Source organism: Haemaphysalis longicornis, unplaced genomic scaffold (assembly GCF_048455015.1).
Source record: "Haemaphysalis longicornis isolate Haplotype H1 unplaced genomic scaffold, Haemaphysalis longicornis Haplotype H1 scaffold_11, whole genome shotgun sequence".
In the NCBI taxonomy this organism is placed as follows: domain Eukaryota; kingdom Metazoa; phylum Arthropoda; class Arachnida; order Ixodida; family Ixodidae; genus Haemaphysalis; species Haemaphysalis longicornis.
This window is the reverse complement of record NW_027526214.1, coordinates 94,588,645-94,599,132: the sequence shown is the minus strand read 5'-3', so window position 1 is coordinate 94,599,132 and position 10,488 is coordinate 94,588,645. Positions and strand designations below refer to the sequence as shown.

The 10,488-nt window shown below is 51.1% G+C and overlaps 1 non-coding gene across 1 annotated transcript; it reads left to right on the top strand.

Annotated features, from left to right (window-relative positions):
• Nucleotides 1-9,713: 9,713 nt before the first annotated feature.
• Nucleotides 9,714-9,785, top strand: Trnat-ugu (transfer RNA threonine (anticodon UGU)). Its single transcript has one exon. It is a non-coding gene; the product is annotated as a tRNA-Thr (tRNA).
• The last annotated feature ends 703 nt before the right edge of the window (nucleotides 9,786-10,488 follow it).

Genomic DNA, 10,488 nt, shown 5'->3' with positions numbered 1-10,488 from the left:
CATGGCTTGTTGCACGCGCCCGGCCACAAAGAACAAACAAAGAAAGGATGCCTCGCGGAGCAACCAACCAATCAACAGCGGCCAACCAACTAAGCCACGTGCTGAAGAAGAAGAGACACGCGTGGGGCGAGAGAGAGAGCTCGGTGGCAGCGGGACTAGGGCGTTCCTTTTAGTGAGGCACAAGTTCGCCTTTTAATAAATCTGTTTTGTCCTTTTACACCAACGTCATCTTCTTGAGTTTGTGCCACGCTACACTGGTGGAGGTGCGGGGTATCTTCAACCCCATGCTTTCGACTCCTCCTGCTTCGCGAGCATCAAGCCCCAAGAAGCCGGCACCTGTCTACACTCCGGTTCATCGCAGCAGCCGTCGACTGCTAGGCCTCGCTCCTGAGTTCTCCACTCTTCCCGAGAAGAAAGCGTCGGCTCGTCACGTTCGGCAAGAACCACCGATGGAACAAGAGCAAGCTTCACAGGTGACTTTCCACCCACAAGTGACTTTCCAACATCCTCGAGAGCCTGAAATCTTTCATGGTGACTTATTCGAAGACGTGGAGGACTGGCTCAACCAGTTCGAGCGCGTCGCTTCATTCAATCAGTGGAACGAGGCTCAAAAACTGCGACAGGTGTACTTTTCTCTGGATCACGATGCGAGAACATGGCTTGAAAATCGAGAAGGGTCTTTGCGAACGTGGGAAGAATTTTGTCAGGAACTACGGGAAGCATTCTCCAGCACGGACCAGCGAGAGCATGCACAACGGCTTCTTGAATCGCGCATTCAGAAACCGAATGAGAGTGTGATCATGTTCTCCGAGCACATGGCGCGCCTGTTTCGGAAGGCGGACCCCGACATGTCTGAACCCAAGAAGTTGCGCTACCTAATGCATGGCGTTAAGGAGCAGCTATTCGCCGGGCTTGTACGGAACCCTCCGCGGACTGTACGCGAATTTGTAAAGGAGGCTACGGCCATCGAACGAGCACTCCAGGACCGATGCCGCCAGTACGATCGCTCAAGCAACGCATCGTTGGTGAATTCTGCTGCTCTGTCTGCCGTTAACGAGAGCTCCCTGCGTGACCTCGTCCGCTCGATCGTACGAGAAGAACTCCAGAAACATAATGTCCGTCCCAACCAGCCAGTTCGAGTTTCTGTTGCGGAGGTCGTACGAGAGGAAATCCGCCAGGCACTTGCACTACCCGAACAGTACCCGGAAGAACCACAAGTGAACTACGCGAATGTCTTAGCTCGCCCACAGTTCGAGCCGCAAGTGAGCTACGCGAATGTCTTGACTCGCCCACAGTTTCACAGGTCAACGGCACCACGTCGACAGCCAGTTGCTGGACCAGGGCCTCGGCCCGAGCCCAGACCCCATCCTCAGGTACGCAAGACGGACGTGTGGCGTACTGCTGACAACCGGCCGCTGTGTTACCACTGCGGTGAAGCAGATCACGTCTACCGTCGCTGCCCGTACCGAGAAATTGGACTTCCCGGTTTTTCGCCATCTGCTCCCCGCCCCCGCTTTGGTGAACGACCTCCACAAATTGAAGATTATCTTGCGACGAGAGCAACTGCCAGGCTTCGGCCGCGTTCGCCGTCACCAGGTCGTGTAAACAGCCCACCCAACGTTCATCGAAGCCGTCAGGACGTGCCCAGGGGAAGGTCCCCAAGTCCTGGGAGACGGGGAAACTAAAAGCGGCAACCTCAGGAGGCAAGGTTGCTAAGGACGACAGCTACCAAGCCCCTCCAACGACCCAGACGAACGATCCGACAAGGTTGACGTGTGAGGAAAGTGGCGACGACGTGGTGACCTGCGGTCCAACGGCGCTGACAACCGAAGAAAGCGCCGATGACGTCGTCAGTGCTGAACTGCCTCTTTTTGTCGACGGTCACTAAGTGACTGCTTTGGTGGACACTGGTGCGGACTTTTCTATAATTAGTCAACGTCTCGCGGCACGCTTACGAAAAGTTAAAACCCCGTGGACCGGACCTCCCCTCCGTTCGGCTGGCGGACATCTAATGGAGCCCGTGGGAAAATGCACTGCCAGAATTCGCATCGACGCTTCAGATTTTGTTACCTCATTCATCATTCTGCCGCAGTGTTGCAAAGACCTCATATTAGGCATGGACTTCCTGGGGGAACACAAAGCAGTAATAGACCTCCGCGAGCGTTCCGTCACATTTTCGACTTGCTGTGTACCTTCAGAACTCAAAGAGGACCTATGCTCGGCGTTGCGGGTTATCGATGACGGGGTTACTTTGCCACCCCGATCATGTGCCCTTGTATCTGTCAAGTGCGACTCGTCATGCTACGGGGATGGCATAGCAGAGCCGAATAGCGCTCTTTTTCTAAACCTTGGAGTCGGCATTGCTCGTGGTATAGTGCACCTAAATGATGGTTGCACCGCGATCTTACTCACAAACTTTGGACATGAGCGTCAGCAAATCCCGAAAGGTACCGCCGTGGCAAGCTTTCAGAACATCGCTGACGGCGCAGAATGTCTCGTGTTGCACACAGAAACATCAGACACGGAGCGCTCGCCCCCCACTCTCGATATTTGTCCAGACCTGCCAGCCGAGAAACAGCAAGGGCTCCTCCAGTTATTGCTGGAATTTCAAGATTGCTTTTCTTCGACAACGAGGGTTCGCCAGACAGCGCTAACAAAGCACCGCATCGTTACCGACGACAACCAAAGGCCCATTCATCAGAATCCTTACCGTGTCTCCCCGAAAGAACGCGATGCCATACATCAGCAGGTGCAACAAATGCTCGAGGACGATGTTATTCAGCCATCTCAAAGCCCGTGGTCGTCACCGGTGGTCCTAGTGCGGAAGAAAGATGGCACTCTACGCTTTTGCGTTGACTACCGAAAGCTGAATGAAGTCACAAAAAAGGATGTGTATCCGCTCCCGCGCATTGACGACTCTCTGGACAGACTGCGCAATGCGCGCTACTTTTCGTCGATGGACCTAAGAAGTGGTTATTGGCAGATAGAAGTCGATGAGCGGGATCGTGAAAAAACTGCCTTCGTGACACCAGACGGACTTTATGAGTTTAAAGTTCTCCCCTTTGGATTGTGTTCCGCTCCGGCAACATTTCAGAGGATGATGGACACTGTTTTGACCGGCTTGAAATGGCAAACGTGTTTAGTCTACCTCGATGACGTTGTCGTGTTTTCCGAAACCTTTGACGAGCACTTGAAACGGCTGACTTCTGTCCTCCGGGCCATCCGTTCCGCTGGACTCTCTTTGAAGCCTGAGAAATGCCATTTTGGCTACGAGGAGCTCCGTTTTCTGGGCCATGTTGTTAGCCGCCAAGGGGTCCGACCTGACCCTGACAAAACTGCAGCCGTCGCTGACTTCCCTGTGCCTACAGATAAGAAGTCCGTGCGCCGCTTCTTGGGCCTGTGCTCCTACTACCGGCGTTTTATCCAGGACTTTTCGCACACTGCTGCCCCACTGACCCAACTAACACGAAATGACTCGAGTTTTGTTTGGGCTGAAGAACAGCAAGCGGCTTTTGACGAGCTCAAGCAACGCCTACAAGCTCCACCTGTGCTCGCGCATTTTGATGAAAATGCCGACACGATGGTCCACACAGACGCAAGCAACGTCGGACTCGGAGCAATTCTCGTACAACGGCAAGACGGTGCGGAAAGGATTATCGCTTTCGCGAGCAGGGCCCTTTCCCGCGCAGAGTCCAACTACTCCGCCACCGAAAAAGAATGTCTCGCTGTTGTGTGGGCTGTAATGAAGTTCCGCCCTTACCTTTATGGCCGGCCATTTCAGGTCATTAGCGACCACCACTCGCTGTGCTGGTTGACAAACCTCAGGAACCCATCGGGACGTCTTGCACGCTGGAGCTTACGGCTTCAGGAGTTTGACATGACTATTGTATACAAATCCGGCCGGCTACATTCGGATGCTGACTGTCTTTCCCGGGCACCAGTCGAAGCAGCGGACACTAACTACGAGGACGATGACGTGTTCGTCGGGGCTGTAGACATCATCGCAATGTCCGAGAAGCAGCGGCAAGATCCAGAACTGCGCCTATTGATTGACTATCTGGAAGGTCATACATCGGTCGTACCAAAAGATTTTGCAAGAAGCTTGCCTTCCTTTTCGTTACGCAGTAGTGTTCTCTACAAGAGGAACTTCGCCTCTAGCGGCAAAGAATACCTACTGGTAATGCCCACAAGTCTCCGCGACGAAGTACTACTGGCCTGCCATGATGAGCCAACTGCTGGCCACCTTGGCTACGCCCGAACACTGGCGAGAGTCAAACAAAAGTATTACTGGCCAAAGCTTTCAGCGGCTGTTAAGCAGTACGTACGGACGTGTCGGGATTGCCAGCGCCGTAAATCGCCTCCTGGCCGCCCTCCCGGCTTGCTACAACCCCTTCAGATTCCAGCCGCACCATTCGAGCAGGTTGGCATGGACCTTTTGGGCCCGTTTCCCACTTCGTCGTCGGGGAACCGATGGATAATCGTAGCAACCGACTACCTCACCCGCTATGCCGAGACGAGAGCTCTACCTCGAGGGACAGCTGTAGAGGTGGCGCACTTCTTTCTGGAGAATATAGTCCTTCGTCATGGTGCCCCAGCCATCGTCATCACGGATAGGGGAACGGCATTCATGGCCCAACTTGTCCGAACATTAATGACGCTCAGCGGTACTTCTCACAGGAGAACTACCGCTTACCATCCGCAAACTAATGGACTGACCGAGCGGATGAACAAAACAATCGCCGACATGCTGTGCATGTATGTAGACGTCGAGCACAAGACGTGGGACGCCATTTTGCCGTATGTAACGTTCGCGTACAATACGGCACCGCAGGAAACGACGCGAATGACTCCATTTCGTGTCCTCTACGGTCGTGACGTAGCCACAATGCTAGACGCGATGCTGCCCCACGTTGAAAATGATGATGACTGTTGTGCCCAACAGATCACGCAGCGCGCTGAAGAGGCAAGACAGCTAGCCCGTGTCCGCATCAGGGACCAACAGCACCGCGACGCAAGCCACTACAATCTGCGCCGCAGGCACACGGAATTCCAGCAAGGTGACGAAGTTTGGGTATGGACACCTGTCAGACGCCGCGGGCTCTCCGAAAAGTTGTTGAGAAGATACTTCGGACCTTACAAAGTGTTGAGACGACTAAGCGACGTTACGTACGAGGTCGTACCATCCAGCCATGTTTTCCCGGCCCGTCGCCAGCCTCGACCAGAAACGGTTCATGTAGTGCGCATGAAGCCCTACTATACAAGGTAGCATTCTGCAATTACGCCCAAAGGTACCTGACACAAATACTCCCTTTTGCGCATCGGGACGATGCGCCATTAGGGAGGGGGGCTAATGTCACGGCATGGCTTGTTGCACGCGCCCGGCCACAAAGAACAAACAAAGAAAGGATGCCTCGCGGAGCAACCAACCAATCAACAGCGGCCAACCAACTAAGCCACGTGCAGAAGAAGAAGAGACACGCGTGGGGCGAGAGAGAGAGCTCGGTGGCAGCGGGACTAGGGCGTTCCTTTTAGTGAGGCACAAGTTCGCCTTTTAATAAATCTGTTTTGTCCTTTTACCACCAACGTCATCTTCTTGAGTTTGTGCCACGCTACAATATATATATATATTGAGAGGACAAGGTTCACCGGAGAGGCCGATGTTCGGAGCGACCGTTTATTTGGAGGCTCGAGCAGGGAACGCCCGAGTACACACCATGATGATAAATATTCACAGAGATGAGGACGGAGTGCGAGAGCACGTTCGCTAATGATGATGATAATGTAGAGATTAAGAGGAACCACTGATGGCAGACCGATGATACCACACCAAGACCGACTTTGCCAACCGGGGCCGGTAGATTGGCCAAGGATGCTCACAATATATAAAAGGTTAGTAGAGACAGAGACAAACGAGAAAGACGTAGAAAATAGAAATAAGTTTACTGACGTTTCAGGGAGAGGACTAGCTTTCTTCAGAGTAACCGCTCCCTGAGACGACAGTAAACTTATTTCTATTTTCTACGTCTTTCTCGTTTCCCTCGTTACCTCCCTGTTTCCCTCCCTCGTTTTCTCCCTCGTTCCCTCCCGGTTTTGTTTTCTATTTATTTCTTTTTTCCTTGACCTAGTTATTTTCCCCCGTCTCTATCTTTTCTTTTGACCTGAGGCTTGCAGATAGTTTCTGATAAGGGCCCCACCCTCACCGCCTGGTCTGCTTCCAGCGGTTCTGAGATCCTTTCCGTATACCCCGCGGCGGGTCAATAAACACCCTCTCATTCTTTCTCTCCAAAAATTCCATGAATATCAACAACCAGCTGCCTTCCGTGTGACCTACTTCGCGGCTTAAACTAGACAACCTTATTGGCCCCTCAATCTCTCCCCCGACATACTCCCAAACCAATCAGCTTGCTCAAGTTCACTTCCATCTTTCCCTCTCCTTTCACCTGGGGTCCTACCCCTATATAAACCGTGCCTGCCAGGCGAAAGATTACCCTGAGGAAAGCAAGTTCTCTTTGCTGAAATGTAGGCCACCACAATCGTGCTTTTCCCTTGTTCGAAGTTTTTCTTCTCTTATATATATGTACATATATATATATATATATATATATATATATATATATATATATATATATATATATATATGTATACATATATATTTATATATGTATAAATACAGCGAACCAGAAAAATGTTAAATGAGGGGCTGGGCGAAATAAACCCCAAATAAGGATTGGCAGTCACGAAAACCTCGGAAAGCAAAGAAGAGGTGGCGGTGGGTCATATAAACCGATGAAGAATGTTTGAGGCAGATAGAAAGTGGGGAAAAGTGCCCGCCGGGTGGCATCCGTATCCACGACCTCCAGAATACCGGTCTGGTGCGATACCCCTTACGCTACTGCCGGGGCTGTTTTGCCACCACTTTCTCAGGTATTATTTTGTTTCCTGCACTTGGGGGTGCTTGACAGCGCCAGACCTTCACCCCTATATATATATATATATATATATATATATATATATATATATATATATATATACAGAAAGATAGGTCGGCAGTCTACAATGCCAAAGGAGGCATAGGGGTGTGGTTAGGCTCTTTTCTTTTTCACTACGGTTAATTAAGTAAACATTTTTTTTAATATACAGAACAAAGAAAGAAAGAAAAACACGCGCCCAGAGTGGGGACCGAACCGATGCCTTTCGATTACATGTCGAATGCCTTACCAATTCGGCTATCTGGGCGACTGTGTTCTCCTTCACTTTCTGGGCTATTTATATTTACCAGAAGTGTATCTGACGCTTGAGGGTGGTAGCCAGCGCCACTCTGACTACACGGGGAGAAGGGGACCTTCTTTTCAACCCCCGGGGCGTGACTCGAGCGTCTACAGCCTGTCAGGAGCGGGTAAGTGGCGGGAAGCCCTCTTATGCTACCTAGGCATCAAGGCTGCCAGAACCGAGACCCTCGCTAGACTTTCGCAGAATAATATAGTAAGGAAATGAGGGGCTCGTTGAGGAAATACAGAAAGATAGGTCGGCAGTCTACAATGCCAAAGGAGGCATAGGGGTGTGGTTAGGCTCTTTTCTTTTTCACTACGGTTAATTAGGTAAACATTTTTTTTAATATACAGAACAAAGAAAGAAAGAAAAACACGCGCCCAGAGTGGGGACCGAACCCACGCCTTTCGATTACATGTCGAATGCCTTACCAATTCGGCTATCTGGGCGACTGTGTTCTCCTTCACTTTCTGGGCTATTTATATTTACTAGAAGTGTATCTGACGCTTGAGGGTGGTAGCCAGCGCCACTCTGACTACACGGGGAGAAGGGGACCTTCTTTTCAACCCCCGGGGCGTGACTCGAGCGTCTACAGCCTGTCAGGAGCGGGTAACTGGCGGGAAGCCCTCTTATGCTACCTAGGCATCAAGGCTGCCAGAACCGAGACCCTCGCTAGGCTTTCGCAGAATAATATAGTAAGGAAATGAGGGGCTCGTTGAGGAAATACAGAAAGATAGGTCGGCAGTCTACAATACCAAAGGAGGCATAGGGGTGTGGTTAGGCTCTTTTCTTTTTCACTACGGTTAATTAAGTAAACATTTTTTTTAATATACAGAACAAAGAAAGAAAGAAAAACACGCGCCCAGAGTGGGGACCAAACCCACGCCTTTCGATTACATGTCGAATGCCTTACCAATTCGGCTATCTGGGCGATTGTGTTCTCCTTCACTTTCTGGGCTATTTATATTTACTAGAAGTGTATCTGACGCTTGAGGGTGGTAGCCAGCGCCACTCTGACTACACGGAGAGAAGGGGACCTTCTTTTCAACCCCCGGGGCGTGACTCGAGCGTCTACAGCCTGTCAGGAGCGGGTAACTGTCGGGAAGCCCTCTTATGCTACCTAGGCATCAAGGTTGCCAGAACCGAGACCCTCGCTAGGCTTTCGCCGAATAATATAGTAAGGAAATGAGGGGCTCGTTGAGGAAATACAGAAAGATAGGTTGGCAGTCTACAATGCCAAAGGAGGCATAGGGGTGTGGTTAGGCTCTTTTCTTTTTCACTACGGTTAATTAAGTAAACATTTTTTTTAATATACAGAACAAAGAAAGAAAGAAAAACACGCGCCCAGAGTGGGGACCGAACCCACGCCTTTCGATTACATGTCGAATGCCTTACCAATTCGGCTATCTCGGCGATTGTGTTCTCCTTCACTTTCTGGGCTATTTATATTTACTAGAAGTGTATCTGACGCTTGAGGGTGGTAGCCAGCGCCACTCTGACTACACGGAGAGAAGGGGACCTTCTTTTCAACCCCCGGGGCGTGACTCGAGCGTCTACAGCCTGTCAGGAGCGGGTAACTGGCGGGAAGCCCTCTTATGCTACCTAGGCATCAAGGTTGCCAGAACCGCGACCCTCGCTAGGCTTTCGCAGAATAATATAGTAAGGAAATGAGGGGCTCGTTGAGGAAATACAGAAAGATAGGTCGGCAGTCTACAATGCCAAAGGAGGCATAGGGGTGTGGTTAGGCTCTTACCCGCTTCCCGCCAGTTACCCGCTCCTGACAGGGCTTCCCGCCAGTTACCCGCTCCTGACAGGCTGTAGACGCTCGAGTCACGCCCCGGGGGTTGAAAAGAAGGTCCCCTTCTCCCCGTGTAGTCAGAGTGGCGCTGGCTACCACCCTCAAGCGTCAGATACACTTCTAGTAAATATAAATAGCCCAGAAAGTGAAGGAGAACACAGTCGCCCAGATAGCCGAATTGGTAAGGCATTCGACATGTAATCGAAAGGCGTGGGTTCGGTCCCCACTTTGGGCGCGTGTTTTTCTTTCTTTCTTTGTTCTGTATATTAAAAAAGAATGTTTACTTAATTAACCGTAGTGAAAAAGAAAAGAGCCTAACCACACCCCTATGCCTCCTTTGGCATTGTAGACTGCCGACCTATCTTTCTGTATTTCCTCAACGAGCCCCTCATTTCCTTACTATATTATTCTGCGAAAGCCTAGCGAGGGTCTCGGTTCTGGCAGCCTTGATGCCTAGGTAGCATAAGAGGGCTTCCCGCCAGTTACCCGCTCCTGACAGGCTGTAGACGCTCGAGTCACGCCCCGGGGGTTGAAAAGAAGGACCCCTTCTCCCCGTGTAGTCAGAGTGGCGCTGGCTACCACACTCAAGCGTCAGATACACTTCTAGTAAATATAAATAGCCCAGAAAGTGAAGGAGAACACAGTCGCCCAGATAGCCGAATTGGTAAGGCATTCGACATGTAATCGAAAGGCGTGGGTTCGGTCCCCACTCTGGGCACGTGTTTTTCTTTCTTTCTTTGTTCTGTATATTAAAAAAAATGTTTACTTAATTAACCGTAGTGAAAAAGAAAAGAGCCTAACCACACCTTTATGCCTCCTTTGGCATTGTAGACTGCCGACCTATCTTTCTGTATTTCCTCAACGAGCCCCTCATTTCCTTACTATATATATATATATATATATATATTGTGAGCTGCGTTTGTGTCTTGCTGCCTGCGAGGAGATATTTGTCCCCCTTGGCATTAATCATCATCACCAGTAGCTTGCGGCTAGGGCATCATCTGCTGCACATACTCATCATCACCGGCACAACCTCGTCTTCGGCTAATCATCATCAGCGGGGACGCTGGGTCGCCATCTTGGTTGGTCCCCGCCTGACGCCTCGGAATAAAGGGGCTGTATAAGCAACGGTCCCATCACCTTCTATCTACGGCCTCACAAGTGGTGGAGTTGCAACTCGATCTCGAGCTGTACCTCTCCTTCGACACCCCTGGAGCTCCATTCAGGTCGCCGCTTGCCCTCAAGACCAATGTCCATGTCGCAAGACACTCCGAGTAGCGCAGCCTCTGCGCCTCTGCAATGCATCGTCACCACTCCCCAGCGCGACCCGCCCGAGTTCACAGGTCTTCGGGGCGAAGACGTGGAGGAGTGGCTTGACAGCTTCACACGCGTCAGCGAGTTCAATAGGTGGGATGATCGCC